Source organism: Salmo salar, chromosome ssa02 (genome assembly GCF_905237065.1).
Source record: "Salmo salar chromosome ssa02, Ssal_v3.1, whole genome shotgun sequence".
NCBI lineage: Eukaryota > Metazoa > Chordata > Actinopteri > Salmoniformes > Salmonidae > Salmo > Salmo salar.
Genome location: NC_059443.1, coordinates 77,917,022 through 77,929,421, shown reverse-complemented (window position 1 = coordinate 77,929,421; position 12,400 = coordinate 77,917,022). Strand labels below are relative to the sequence as shown.

Sequence of the window (12,400 nt, the reverse complement as noted above, 5' to 3'; positions counted from 1 at the left end):
ATTTGATAGCTGGTGTGTTTGGAAGGGGGAGGTGACCTGATAAATACCAGAGGTAATTAATTAGATTTTTTAAAGAAACTGAATTTTTAAACTGTATACAAAAGTAATAAAGTATTTGAGACACTGGTGATTTCTTGTATTTCTATGTTAAAGGAGCCAGAGACTCTGCCTATGGAGATGGAGCTGCCTGTTGCGCCAACACAAGCTAGAGGTTTGGAACGTTAAATGACCTCGTCCACTTTTGTCAATTTATTAAGTATAATATTAGTTATAGGATTCGTCTTGTAACTTAACAATCCGAATGGCTTTGTTTTTGTTACCGTCCCTGTATTGATTTTCAGTCTCTAGAGGAAATGTGGGAGATGCGGCGTCTCCAAGACGAGGTCTACTGTCTCTCTCTGGCTGCAGACCAGGAGAAGGTATAGAATATGGCTGAGTAAATCTGTTCAAATCACACATCGCCATTCCAACAGGAAACACTTATGTTTTCATATACAGAACAGATTCATTCTTATTTTAGCCACGAGAGATGAAACGTTGTGGTTTTGAGGAGTGGAAGAGCAGGCGGAGGAAAGTAAGGGATTTCACCAAGTTCAGATCATCTGTGTATTATGTAAGGGCTAAACGCAGACGTCCTGTACATTACCTTGGAAATAATGGATGACGCAGCGGGACGAGACGGAGATGAGTCCCTTTGCGGAGTTCATTTTTCCAAGGTAATGTACAGAACAGAGGAGTTTATCCTGCTGATACCACAGTTGCCAAAGAAAACAATATGAAAGCACACATTTACCAGTAGAGATCCTGCTGCTGTGCTCTGGCTTGTAGCTCCCACCACCACCCCAGCCGCCGCCTGTTAGCAGTGGTGTAAAGTACTTAAGTAAAAATACTTTAAAGTTACTACTTAAGTCGTTTTTTGGGGTAATCTGTACTTTACATTTTTGAAAACATTTACTTGGCTACATTCCTAAAGAAAATAATTTACTTTTTACTCCATACATTTTCCCTAACACCTAAAAGTACTTGTTACATTATGAATGCTTAGCAGGTCAGGAAAATGGTCCAATGTATGCACTTATCAAGAGAACATCCCTGGTCATCCCTACTGCCTCTGATCTGGCAGACTCACCAAACACAAATGCATATTTTGTAAATTATGTCTGAGTGTGCCCCTGGCTATCCATACATTTTAAAAACAAGAAAATGGTGCCAGCTGTTTTGCTTAATATAAGGAATTTGAAATTATTTATACTTTTACTACTTGCTTTTTACTAGGTGACTTTCATTTGAATAACTTTCTATTAAAAAGGTATCTATACTTTAACTCTAGTATTTGTACAATTGGGTACTTTTTCCACCACTGCCTGTTAGGTTCTGTGTTCCTGCCGGGGGCGATTGGTATAGCTTACCGCGTTCACTGGCTGTTTGGCCGGGCGGCCAGCTCGAGGAAGAGTCTTCGTGGTTCCAAACTTCTTCCATTTTAGAATGATGGAGGCCACTGTGGTCTTGGGACCTTCAATGCTGCAGCAATTCTTTGGTACCCTTCCCCAGATCTGTGCCTCGAAACAATCCTGTCTCGGAGCTCCACTGACAATTCCTTCGACCTCATGTCTTGGTTTTTGCTCTGACATGCACTGTCAACTGTGGGACCTTATATAGACAGGTGTGTGCCTTTCAAAATCATGTCCAATCAATTGCATTTACCACAGGTGGACTCCAATCAAGTTGTAGAAACATCTCAAGGATGATCAATGGAAACAGGATGCACCTGAGCTCAATTTCGAGTCTCATAGCAAAGGGTCTGAATACTTATGTAAATAAGGTATCTGTTTTTTATTTTTAATACATTTGCAAAAATGTCTAAACCTGTTTTTTGCTTTGTCATCATGGGGTTTTGTGATGTCATTATGGGGTATTGTGATGTCATTATGGGGTATTGTGTGTAGATTGATGAGGATTTGTATTTATTTACTCCATTTTAGAATAAGGTTGTAACGTTACAAAATGTGGAAAAAGTCAAGGGGTCTGAATACTTTCCCAAATGTACTGTATATCCGTATTGGCTGTTAATGTTCACGTAATGACCATTCATCTGAAATTAAATTCAATATACAGACCATATTTATTATTTAACCTTTAAACAGGGAGTCACATTGAGATTAAAATCTATTTTACAAGAGAGCCCTGTACACATTACAATAAAAACAGAATAAAACATACACACACATCTGTATAAAACAATAATTCAGCACAATAAACAAAAAATAAACATTTCATAAAAGCAATCACAACTACACAGAGGTCCTCAATCAATAATTTAAACTGCCTCAGTGGCACCAGCACATCTAACTGCAGTGAACTATGTACAGTTGAAGTCGGAAGTTTACATACACTTAGGTTGGAGTCATTAAAACTCATTTTTCAACCACTCCACAAATTTCTTGTTAACAAATAATAGTTTTGGCAAGTCGGTCAGGACATCTACTTTATGTATGACACAAATCATTTTTCCAACAATTATTTACAGAAAGATTATTTCACTTATAATTCTCTGTATCATAATTCCAGTGGGTCAGAAGTTTACATACACTAAGTTGACTGTGCCTTTAAACAGCTTGGAAAATTCCAGAAAATGATGACATGGCTTTAGAAACTTCTGATAGGCTAATTGACATAATTTGAGTCAATTGGAGGTGTACCTGTGGATGTATTTCAAGGCCTACCTTCAAACTCAGTGCCTCTTTGCTTGACATCATGGGAAAATCAAAAATCAGCCAAGACCTCAGAAAAAAATTGTAGACCTCCACAAGTCTGGTTCATCCTTGGGAGCAATTTCCAAATGCCTGAAAGTACCACGTTCATCTGTACAAACAATAGTACGCCGTCATACCGCTCAGGAAAGAGACATGTTCCGTCTCCTAGAGATGAATGTACTTTGGTGCGAAAAGTACAAATCAATCCCAGAACAACAGCAAAGGACCTTGTGAAGATGCTGGAGCAAACAGGTACAAAAGTATCTATATCCACAGTAAAACAAGTCCTATATCGGCATAACCTGAAAGGCCGCTCGGCAAGGAAGAAGCCACTGCTCCAAAACCGCCATAAAAAAGCCAGACTACGGTTTGCAACTGCACATGGGGACAAAGATTGTACTTTTTGGAGAAATGTCCTCTGGTCTGATGAAACAAAAATAGAACTGTTTGGCCATAATGATCATCGTTATGTTTGGAGGAAAAGAGGGAGGCTTGCAAGCCGAAGAACACCATCCCAACCATGAAGCACGGGGGTGGCAGCATCATGTTGTGGGGGTGCTTTGCTGCAGGAGGGACTGGTGCACTTCACAAAATAGATGGCATCATGAGGGAGGAAAATTATGTGGATATATTGAAGCAACATCTGAAGACATCAGTCAGGAAGGTAAAGCTTGGTCGCAAATGGGTCTTCCAAATGGACAATGACCCCAAGCATACTTCCAAAGTTGTGGCAAAATGGCTTAAGGACAACAAAGTAAAGGTATTGGAGTGGCCATCACAAAGCCCTGACCTCAAACCTATAGAAAATTTGTGGGCAGAACTCAAAAAGCCTGTGCGAGCAAGGAGGCCTACAAACCTGACTCAGTTACACCAGCTCTGTCAAGAGGAATGGGCCAAAATTCACCCAAGCTTGTGGAAGGCTACCTGAAACGTTTGACCCAAGTTAAACAATTTAAAGGCAATGCTACCAAATACTAATTGAGTGTATGTAAACTTCTGACCCACTGGGAATGTGATGAAAGAAATAAAAGCTGAAATAAATCATTCTCTCTACTATTATTCTGACATTTCACATTCTTAAAATAAAGTGGTGATCCTAACTGAGCTAAGACAGGGAATTTTTCCTAGGATTAAATGTCAAGAATTGTGAAAAACAGAGTTTAAGTGTATTTGGCTAAGGTGTACGTAAACTTCAATTGTAGATATCTCTGTGAGACACTAACACATTTTTATTTATTTAACTAGGCAAGTCAGTTAAGAACAAATTCTTATTTACAATGACGGCCTAGGAACAGTGAGTTAACTGCCTTGTTCAGGAGCAGAACGACAGATTTTTACCTTGTCAGCTCAGGGATTCGATCTAGCAACCTTTCAGTTACTGGCCCAACGCTCTAACCACTAGGCTACCTGCCTCCCCAGGTAGATATATCTCTGAACCTACCGAGGGGCCATACACCTTGAAACTCTTTGTTAAGGGTTGAACATGTCTGTAGTACCTTTTCTAGAGCCCAAATCATACAGCGGGTGAAAGAGGGGGAGGGTTACCACGGGAATAGTTTCTGTGCAAGGAGGAGGGGGCTTCCAAAGCTCTGGTAGATGAAGAGTTCACTGATGGTGGTGTCCTAATTGGTGGTGTTATTATTGGTAGAAGAAGAGTTCACTGATGGTGGTGTCCTAATTGGTGGTGTTACTGTTGGTAGAAGAAGAGTTCACTGATGGTGGTGGCCTAATTGGTGGTGTTACTGTTGGTAGAAGAAGAGTTCACTGATGGTGGTGGCCTAATTGGTGGTGTTATTATTGGTAGAAGAAGAGTTCACTGATGGTGGTGGCCTAATTGGTGGTGTTACTGTTGGTAGAAGAAGAGTTCACTGATGGTGGTGTCCTAATTGGTGGTGTTATTATTGCTGTTATAAAAATGAACTGATTCAAAGGAACGATTGTTCGTCCAAATATTTATATATTCTTAATTCCATTCCTTTACTTTAGATTTTGTGTATTGTTAGATATTACTGCACTGTTGGAGCTAGAAACACAAGCATTTTGCTACACCCACAATAACATCTGCTGAACACATGTATGTGACTAATAAAATGTGATTTGATTTTGAGTGGCGCTGAAGATAACCCCGTCACGGGGTGAGTGTGGAGCATTTAGGGCAATTGTAGAATGTCAACTCCCAGGTTGCCTCTGGGGCCTTCCAATGGATTTATTGTCCGCAACAGTTCCATCTGTGTGTTGCTGATGGTGAACTGGATTTACAACACAATCACCCACTGGAGACGATCTCTGTTGGTCTCCAAGAAGGTGAACAAGTCATGGTAAATGTTGGAGACTCCATGCCAGACGTCCCCCCCACAGCCGCTCTATCCTCTTTGGCTGTGAGAGCTCCTTCCCCTGAGGGTACTTCCCCCTGTCACCACCCCTGACCTGCTCCATGAAGCCACAGATACGGTTGTTTTCACCACCCAGGTCACATCTCACCCGGGATGGTACTCCGTAGCTGGTGATTGCTGCTTTGAATGACTCCGTGACTGTGGCAGTCCTGTTGTCAGAGTCCTTCAGAAACACAACAGTCTGCTGTAACCATTCACATCACCGTATTAATCCTCCACCTAAAAAAAACAAGATATTTGTTTTACAAAAACGTTGTTTTCTCTTATAGTGACCCCATTGTGTTTTTATTATTGATAACATTATTACAGCGCCTTGAGATGAGGTAGTCATTTAAAAATCATTTTAAACACTTACTGCACACAGAGTGAGTCCATGGCACTTATCGTGACACATTTTTACTCCTGAACTTACTTTGGCTTGCCATAACAAAGGGGTTGAATACTTATTGACTCAAGACATTTAAGTTTCATTTTTAAATGAGATTTGTAAAATAAAATCTAAAAACATAGCTCCACTTTGACATTATGGGGTATTGTGTGTTGGCCAGTGACAACGTCTCAATTGAATCCATTTTAAATTCAGGTTGTAACAAAACTAAATGTAGAAAAAGTGAATAGAGGTGTGGTATTTTCTGAAGGGATTGTATACCTGGGAATAGGGACACAATTCTTTCATGAACATATAACCAGACAAACCATTTAGTTTTTTACAATGTGAAGATAGTAAAAACATGTCGTGTTCACGAGGCCTAAGAGTTTGCACTTACCGGATCAGCTTATGGTTTCCATCGATCTGCCACAAAGAATTTGGGCCTGTAACTCTGTTCTGCCTCTGGTGTAGCTGCTGCTGCATGGCTCTCCTCGCAGCTCCCTGGGGGTCGACACGGAGCAGACTGCCTGACCCTCTCCCGCTGGACTCCAACACCTTCTCCTCTTAAGCGAGCCCTCAGACTCTGCACCAAGTTCTTCATCCTGCACTATCAGCTCTTTGATCCTCTCATCCAGCTGAGCGTCTGACAGCAGAGAGTAGAACCTGATCAAATGGTTACCCAGACTATAGGCATCCCCCCCCCCACACTGCTGCTCTCTTATTATCTATGCATAGCCACTCTAATAACTCTACCTACATGTACATAATTACCTGGACACTGGTGTCCCCGCACATTGACTCTGTACCGGTACCCCCTGTATATAGCCTCGCTATTGTTATCTTTCTGCTCAGATAATCCGTGAACTGTCTTGAATACTATTTTTAGCAGTATTGGCAGATCGCCAAACTGTATTGGCAAACTGTATTGGCAGATCGCAAAGCAACTTCTTTACAAGCTGTTTTTAATATGAGTCGATAGTTCCATCTTCTGGTTGAACGGAGCTACTACAGCCATTACATAAATCACTACTCTTCAAGTAGGTTAGGTGGTGATAAATTATACAAACAGGTATCCTGAATGATGCCTAAACCCTGTAGAAGCATGAAAAAACAAAGCAGTAACATAAATTACCTTTTTATTTACCTTCAGTTTTACATCATGTTAGTATAGGTCAACACAACATCTCATAATTATAATGTGAATAATCAAATCCATAATGACAGAGAAAATGCACAGTGTTACACAAAGCTGCATACAGTGTTTCAATTTATGTAATTTATATATAGGCTAGGAGTAAGGCTTCAAAATTCTCAGATTTTCCAGAAATCCTGGTTGGAGGATTCTGGATTTTCTTCTTAATGCCCCACGATTCCAAGAGTATCTAACCGGGATTTCCGGAAAACCTGAGAATTGGGGGAAAGTAACCAGAATTGTTACCAGAACTATAAACACAAGCTATTAACAACACACTATTAACAACACACTATTAACAACACGCTATTAACAACACAACACGCTATTAACAACACAACACACTATTAACAACACACAATTAACAACAAACTATTAACAACACGCTATTAACAACACACTATTAACAACACACTGTTAACAACACACTTTTAACAACACACTGTTAACAACACACTATTAACAACAAACTATTAACAACACGCTATTAACAACACACTATTAACAACACACTGTTAACAACACACTATTAACAGCACAACACACTTTTAACAACACAACACACTATTAACAACACACAATTAACAACAAACTATTAACAACACGCTATTAACAACACACTATTAACAACACACTATTAACAGCACAACACACTTTTAACAACACAACACACTATTAACAACATGCTATTAACAACACAACACGCTATTAACAACACAACACACTATTAACAACACAACACACTATTAACAACACAACACACTATTAACAACACACTATTAACAACACGCTATTAAGAACATGCTATTAACAACACAACACGCTATTAACAACACAACACACTATTAACAACACAACACACTATTAACAACACGCTATTAACAACACACTATTAACAACACGCTATTAACAACACGCTATTAACAACACGCAATTAACAACACACATTTAACAACACAACACACTATTAACAACACAACACGCTATTAACAACACACTATTAACAACACACTATAACAACACACTATTAACAACACTATTAACAACACACTATTAACAACACAACACACTATTGCAACTGTTGTGTTGAGTTGAGTTGTATTCACTAACAGTGTTATGTTGAGTTGAGTTGCATTCACTAACAGTGTTGTATTCACAAACAGTGTTGAGTTGAGTTGCATTCACTAACAGTGTTGTGTTGTGGTTGTGTTTGTCTACCCGTTGTGCAGCCTTGTTGGCCAGTGTTGTAAACTCCTGTAACTCCCTTCAGCCCGTCTCTGTCTCTGTTTCTGTTTCTGTCTGTCTCTGTCTCTGTTTCTGTCTCTCTTTCTGTCTCTGTTTCTGTCTCTCTCTCTGTCTCTGTCTCTCTCTCTGTCTCTCTCTCTGTCTCTGTCTCTCTCTCTGTCTCGGTCTCTGCCTCTGCCTCTGCCTCGGCCTGCAGTCTCCACTAGGGGGACAGGGAAGGCATTGAAACCTAACATACTGACACACACACACCAACAAACGCAAGCACGCAGACAAACAAACAAAAGTCCCAGCCAAACCCAGAGGATTGGATGTCCTACATAGAAGGATGATCAGCTCTGACAAGATTAAAACACCAATAAGATGAAGAGAGAGAGAGAGAGAGAGAGAGAGAGAGAGATGCTATGTGCAGTGTTATGAGGTGGAAACTGAGCTGCACTTCCTAACCTGACAAATGTATGACCATATTAGAGACACATATTTCCCTCAGATTACACAGACCCACAATTAATTTGGTAAACTTTTGATAAACTGCCATATCTATTGGGTGAAATACCACAGTGTGCCAGTCACAGCAGCAAGATTTCTGACAACCAGTGAAGAACAAACACCATTTTAAATACAACCCATATTTATGTTTATTTATTTTCCCTTTTGTACTTGAACTATTTGAACATCATTACAACACCTCAACACTTCTGTCTCTCCCTCTCCCTCGCGAGAGAGGAGAGGAGGAGCAGAGAGTGAGAGGTAGAGAGCGGGGAGACAGAGAGAGAGGGGAGAGAGTGAGAGAGGGGGGAGAGAGAGAAGGGAGAGAAAGATAAACTTGAGATGTTTTTACACTCTATAGGGTAAATAAATAAACACACTGGCACATACAATCCTAAATGACTGTTGATTGTTATCAGCAGCAACAACAGGGGTCCTGCAACACACTACAAGACTTCAGCTGATAGAGATCAATTAACTCAACTCCATTATTATTAAACATAATAATCATATGCAATCTTTGTGGCTGTTAATAATATAACTTCATATTAATAGAATAGTAATATAGTAATATAACTACATATTAATAGAATGGTAATATAGTAATATAACTTCATATTAATAGAATGGTAATATAGTAATATAACTTCATATTAATAGAATAGTAATATAGTAATATATCTTCATATTAATAGAATGGTAATATAGTAATATAACTTCATATTAATAGTAGAGGTCGACCGATTAATCGGAATGGCCGATTAATTAGGGCCGATTTCAAGTTTTCATAACAATTGGTAATCGGTATTTTTGGACACCGATTTGGCAATATTTTTTTTTTTACACCTTTAATTAACTAGGCTAGTCAGTTAAGAACACATTCTTATTTTCAATGACGGCCTAGGAACAGTGGGTTAACTGCCTTCTTCAGGGGCAGAACGACAGATTTTTACCTTGTCAGCTCGGGGATTTAATCTTGCAACCTTATGGTTAACTAGTCCAACGCTCTAACCACCTGCTTACATTGCACTCCACGAGGAGCCTGCCTGTTACGCGAATGCAGTAAGAAGCCAAGGTAAGTTGCTAGCTAGCATTAAACTTATCTTATAAAAAACAATCAAACAATCAATCATAATCACTAGTTAACTACACATGGTTGATGATATTACTAGTTTATCTAGCCTGTCCTGCGTTGCATATAATCGATGCGGTGCGCATTCGCGAAAAAGGTCTGTCGTTGCTCCAACTTGTACCTAACCATAAACATCAATGTCTTTCTTAAAATCAATACACAAGTATATATTTTTAAACCTGCATATTTAGTTAATATTGCCTGCTAACATGAATTTCTTTTAACTAGGGAAAATGTGTCACCTCTTGCAACAGAGTCGGGGTATATGCAGCAGTTTGGGCCGCCTGGCTCGTTGCGAACTGTGTATGGACTATTTCTTCCTAACAAAGACAGCCAACTTCGCCAAATGGGGGATGATTTAACAAAAGCGCATTTGCGAAAAAAGCACAATCGTTGCACGACTGTACCTAACCATAAAGATCAATGCCTTTCTTAAAATCAATACACAGAAGTATATATTTTTAAACCTTAATATTTAGTTAAAAGAAATCCAGGTTAGCAGGCAATATTAACCAGATTAAATTGTGTCACTTCTCTTGCGTTCATTGCACGCAGAGTCAGAGTATATGCAACAGTTTGGGCTGCCTGGCTCGTTGCGAACTAATTTCCCAGAATTTTACATAATTATGACATAACATTGAAGGTTGTGCAATGTAACAGGAATATTTAGACTTAGGGATGCCACCCGTTAGATAAAATACGGAACGGTTCCGTATTTCACTGAAAGAAAAAACGTTTTGTTTTCGAGATGATAGTTTCCGGATTCGACCATATTAATGACCTAAGGCTCGTATTTCTGTGTGTTTCTTATATTATAATTAAGTCTATGATTTGATAGAGCAGTCTGACGGAGCGGTGGTAGGCACCAGCAGGCTCGTAAGCGTTCATTCAAACACCACTTTCGTGCGTTTTGCCCGCAGCTCTTCGAATGCTTCAAGCATTGCGCTGTTTATGACTTCAAGCCTATCAACTCCCAAGATTAGGCTGGTGTAATCGATGTGAAATGGCTAGCTAGTTAGCGGGGTGCGCGCTAATAGCGTTTCAAACGTCACTCGCTCTGAGACTTGGAGTAGTTGTTCCCCTTGCTCTGCATGGGTAACGCTGCTTCGAGGGTGGCTGTTGTCGATGTGTTCCTGGTTCGAGCCCAGGTAGGGGCGAGGAGAGGGACGGAAGCCATACTGTTACACTGGCAATACTAAAGTGCCTATAAGAACATCCAATAGTCAAAAGTATTTGAAATACAAATCGTATAGAGAGAAATAGTCCTATAATTCCTATAATAACTACAACCTAAAACTTCTTACATGGGAATATTGAAGACTCATGTTAAAAGGACCCACCAGCTTTCATATGTTCTCATGTTCTGAGCAAGGAACTTAAACGTTAGCTTTCTTACATGGCATATATTGCACTTTCACTTTCTTCTCCAACGCTTTGTTTTTGCATTATTTAAACCAAATTGAACATGTTTCATTATTTATTTGATGCTGAATTGATTTTATTGATGTATTATATTAAGTTAAAATAAGTCTTCATTCAGTATTGTTGTAATTGTCATTATTACAAATAAATGCAAAAAATGTGTCCGATTAATCGGCATCGGCCCTTTTTGGGCCTCCAATAATCGGTATCGGTATCGGCGTTGAAAAATCATAATCGGTCGACCTCTAATTAATAGAATAGTAATATAACTTCATATTAATAGAATAGTAATATAGTAATATAACTTCATATTAATAGAATGGTAATATAGTAATATAGTACTTCATATTAATAGAATGGTAATATAGTAATATAACTTCATATTAATAGAATGGTAATATAGTTATATAACTTCATATTAATAGAATGGTAATATAGTTATATAACTACATATTAATAGAATAGTAATATAGTAATATAACTTCATATTAATAGAATGGTAATATTGTAATATAACTACATATTAATAGAATGGTAATATAGTAATATAACTACATATTAATAGAAGAGTAATATAACTTAATATTAATAGAATAGTAATATAACTTCATATTAATTTAATGGTAATATATTAATATAACTTCATATTAATAGAATGGTAATATAGTAATATAACTTCATATTAATAGAATAGTAATATAGTAATATAGTACTTAATATTATTAGAATGGTAATATAGTAATATAACTTCATATTAATAGAATGGTAATATAGTAATATAACTTCATATTAATAGAATGGTAATATAGTAATATAATACTTCATATTAATAGAATGGTAATATAGTAATATAACTTCATATTAATAGAATGGTAATATATTAATATAGTAATATAACTTCATATTAATAGAATGGCATCTGGTAAATGTAGTGTGTTCTTAGAGCGTCTGGTTTCAGTTAAAGACATTCCACAGTCATTACAACATGAACTATGTGGGGTACTGTAACTACTAAACACACACACACACACACACACACACACACACACACACACACACACACACACACACACACACACACACAGGGGGGGATGAAGAACACTAAAACAGAACTTAAACATTACCAGCTGGGGGAGAGACAGAGAGACAGAGACTGAGAGACTGAGAGACGAGAGAGACAGAGAGGGAGGGAGAGAGAGAGAGAGAGGGAGAGAGAGAGGGAGAGTTAGAGAGAGATAGGGAGGGAGAGAAAGAGGGAGGGAGAGAAAGAAAGAGAGAAGGGGAGAGAAAGAGACAGAGAGAGAAGGAGAGAGGGAGAGAGAGAGAGGGAGGGAGAAAGAGAGAGAGAGAGGGAGAGAGAGAGAGAGAGAGAGAGGAGAGAAAGAGACAGACAGAGAGAGAGAG

The 12,400-nt window shown here is 38.6% G+C and overlaps 1 long non-coding RNA gene across 1 annotated transcript; it reads left to right on the top strand.

The window, feature by feature from the left end:
• Positions 1-133: 133 nt before the first annotated feature.
• LOC106594261 (uncharacterized) lies at positions 134-1,604 on the top strand. The gene is made up of 3 exons (XR_001326073.2): positions 134-211; positions 342-419; positions 1,372-1,604. It is a non-coding gene; the product is annotated as an uncharacterized lncRNA (long non-coding RNA).
• Positions 1,605-12,400: the final 10,796 nt, after the last annotated feature.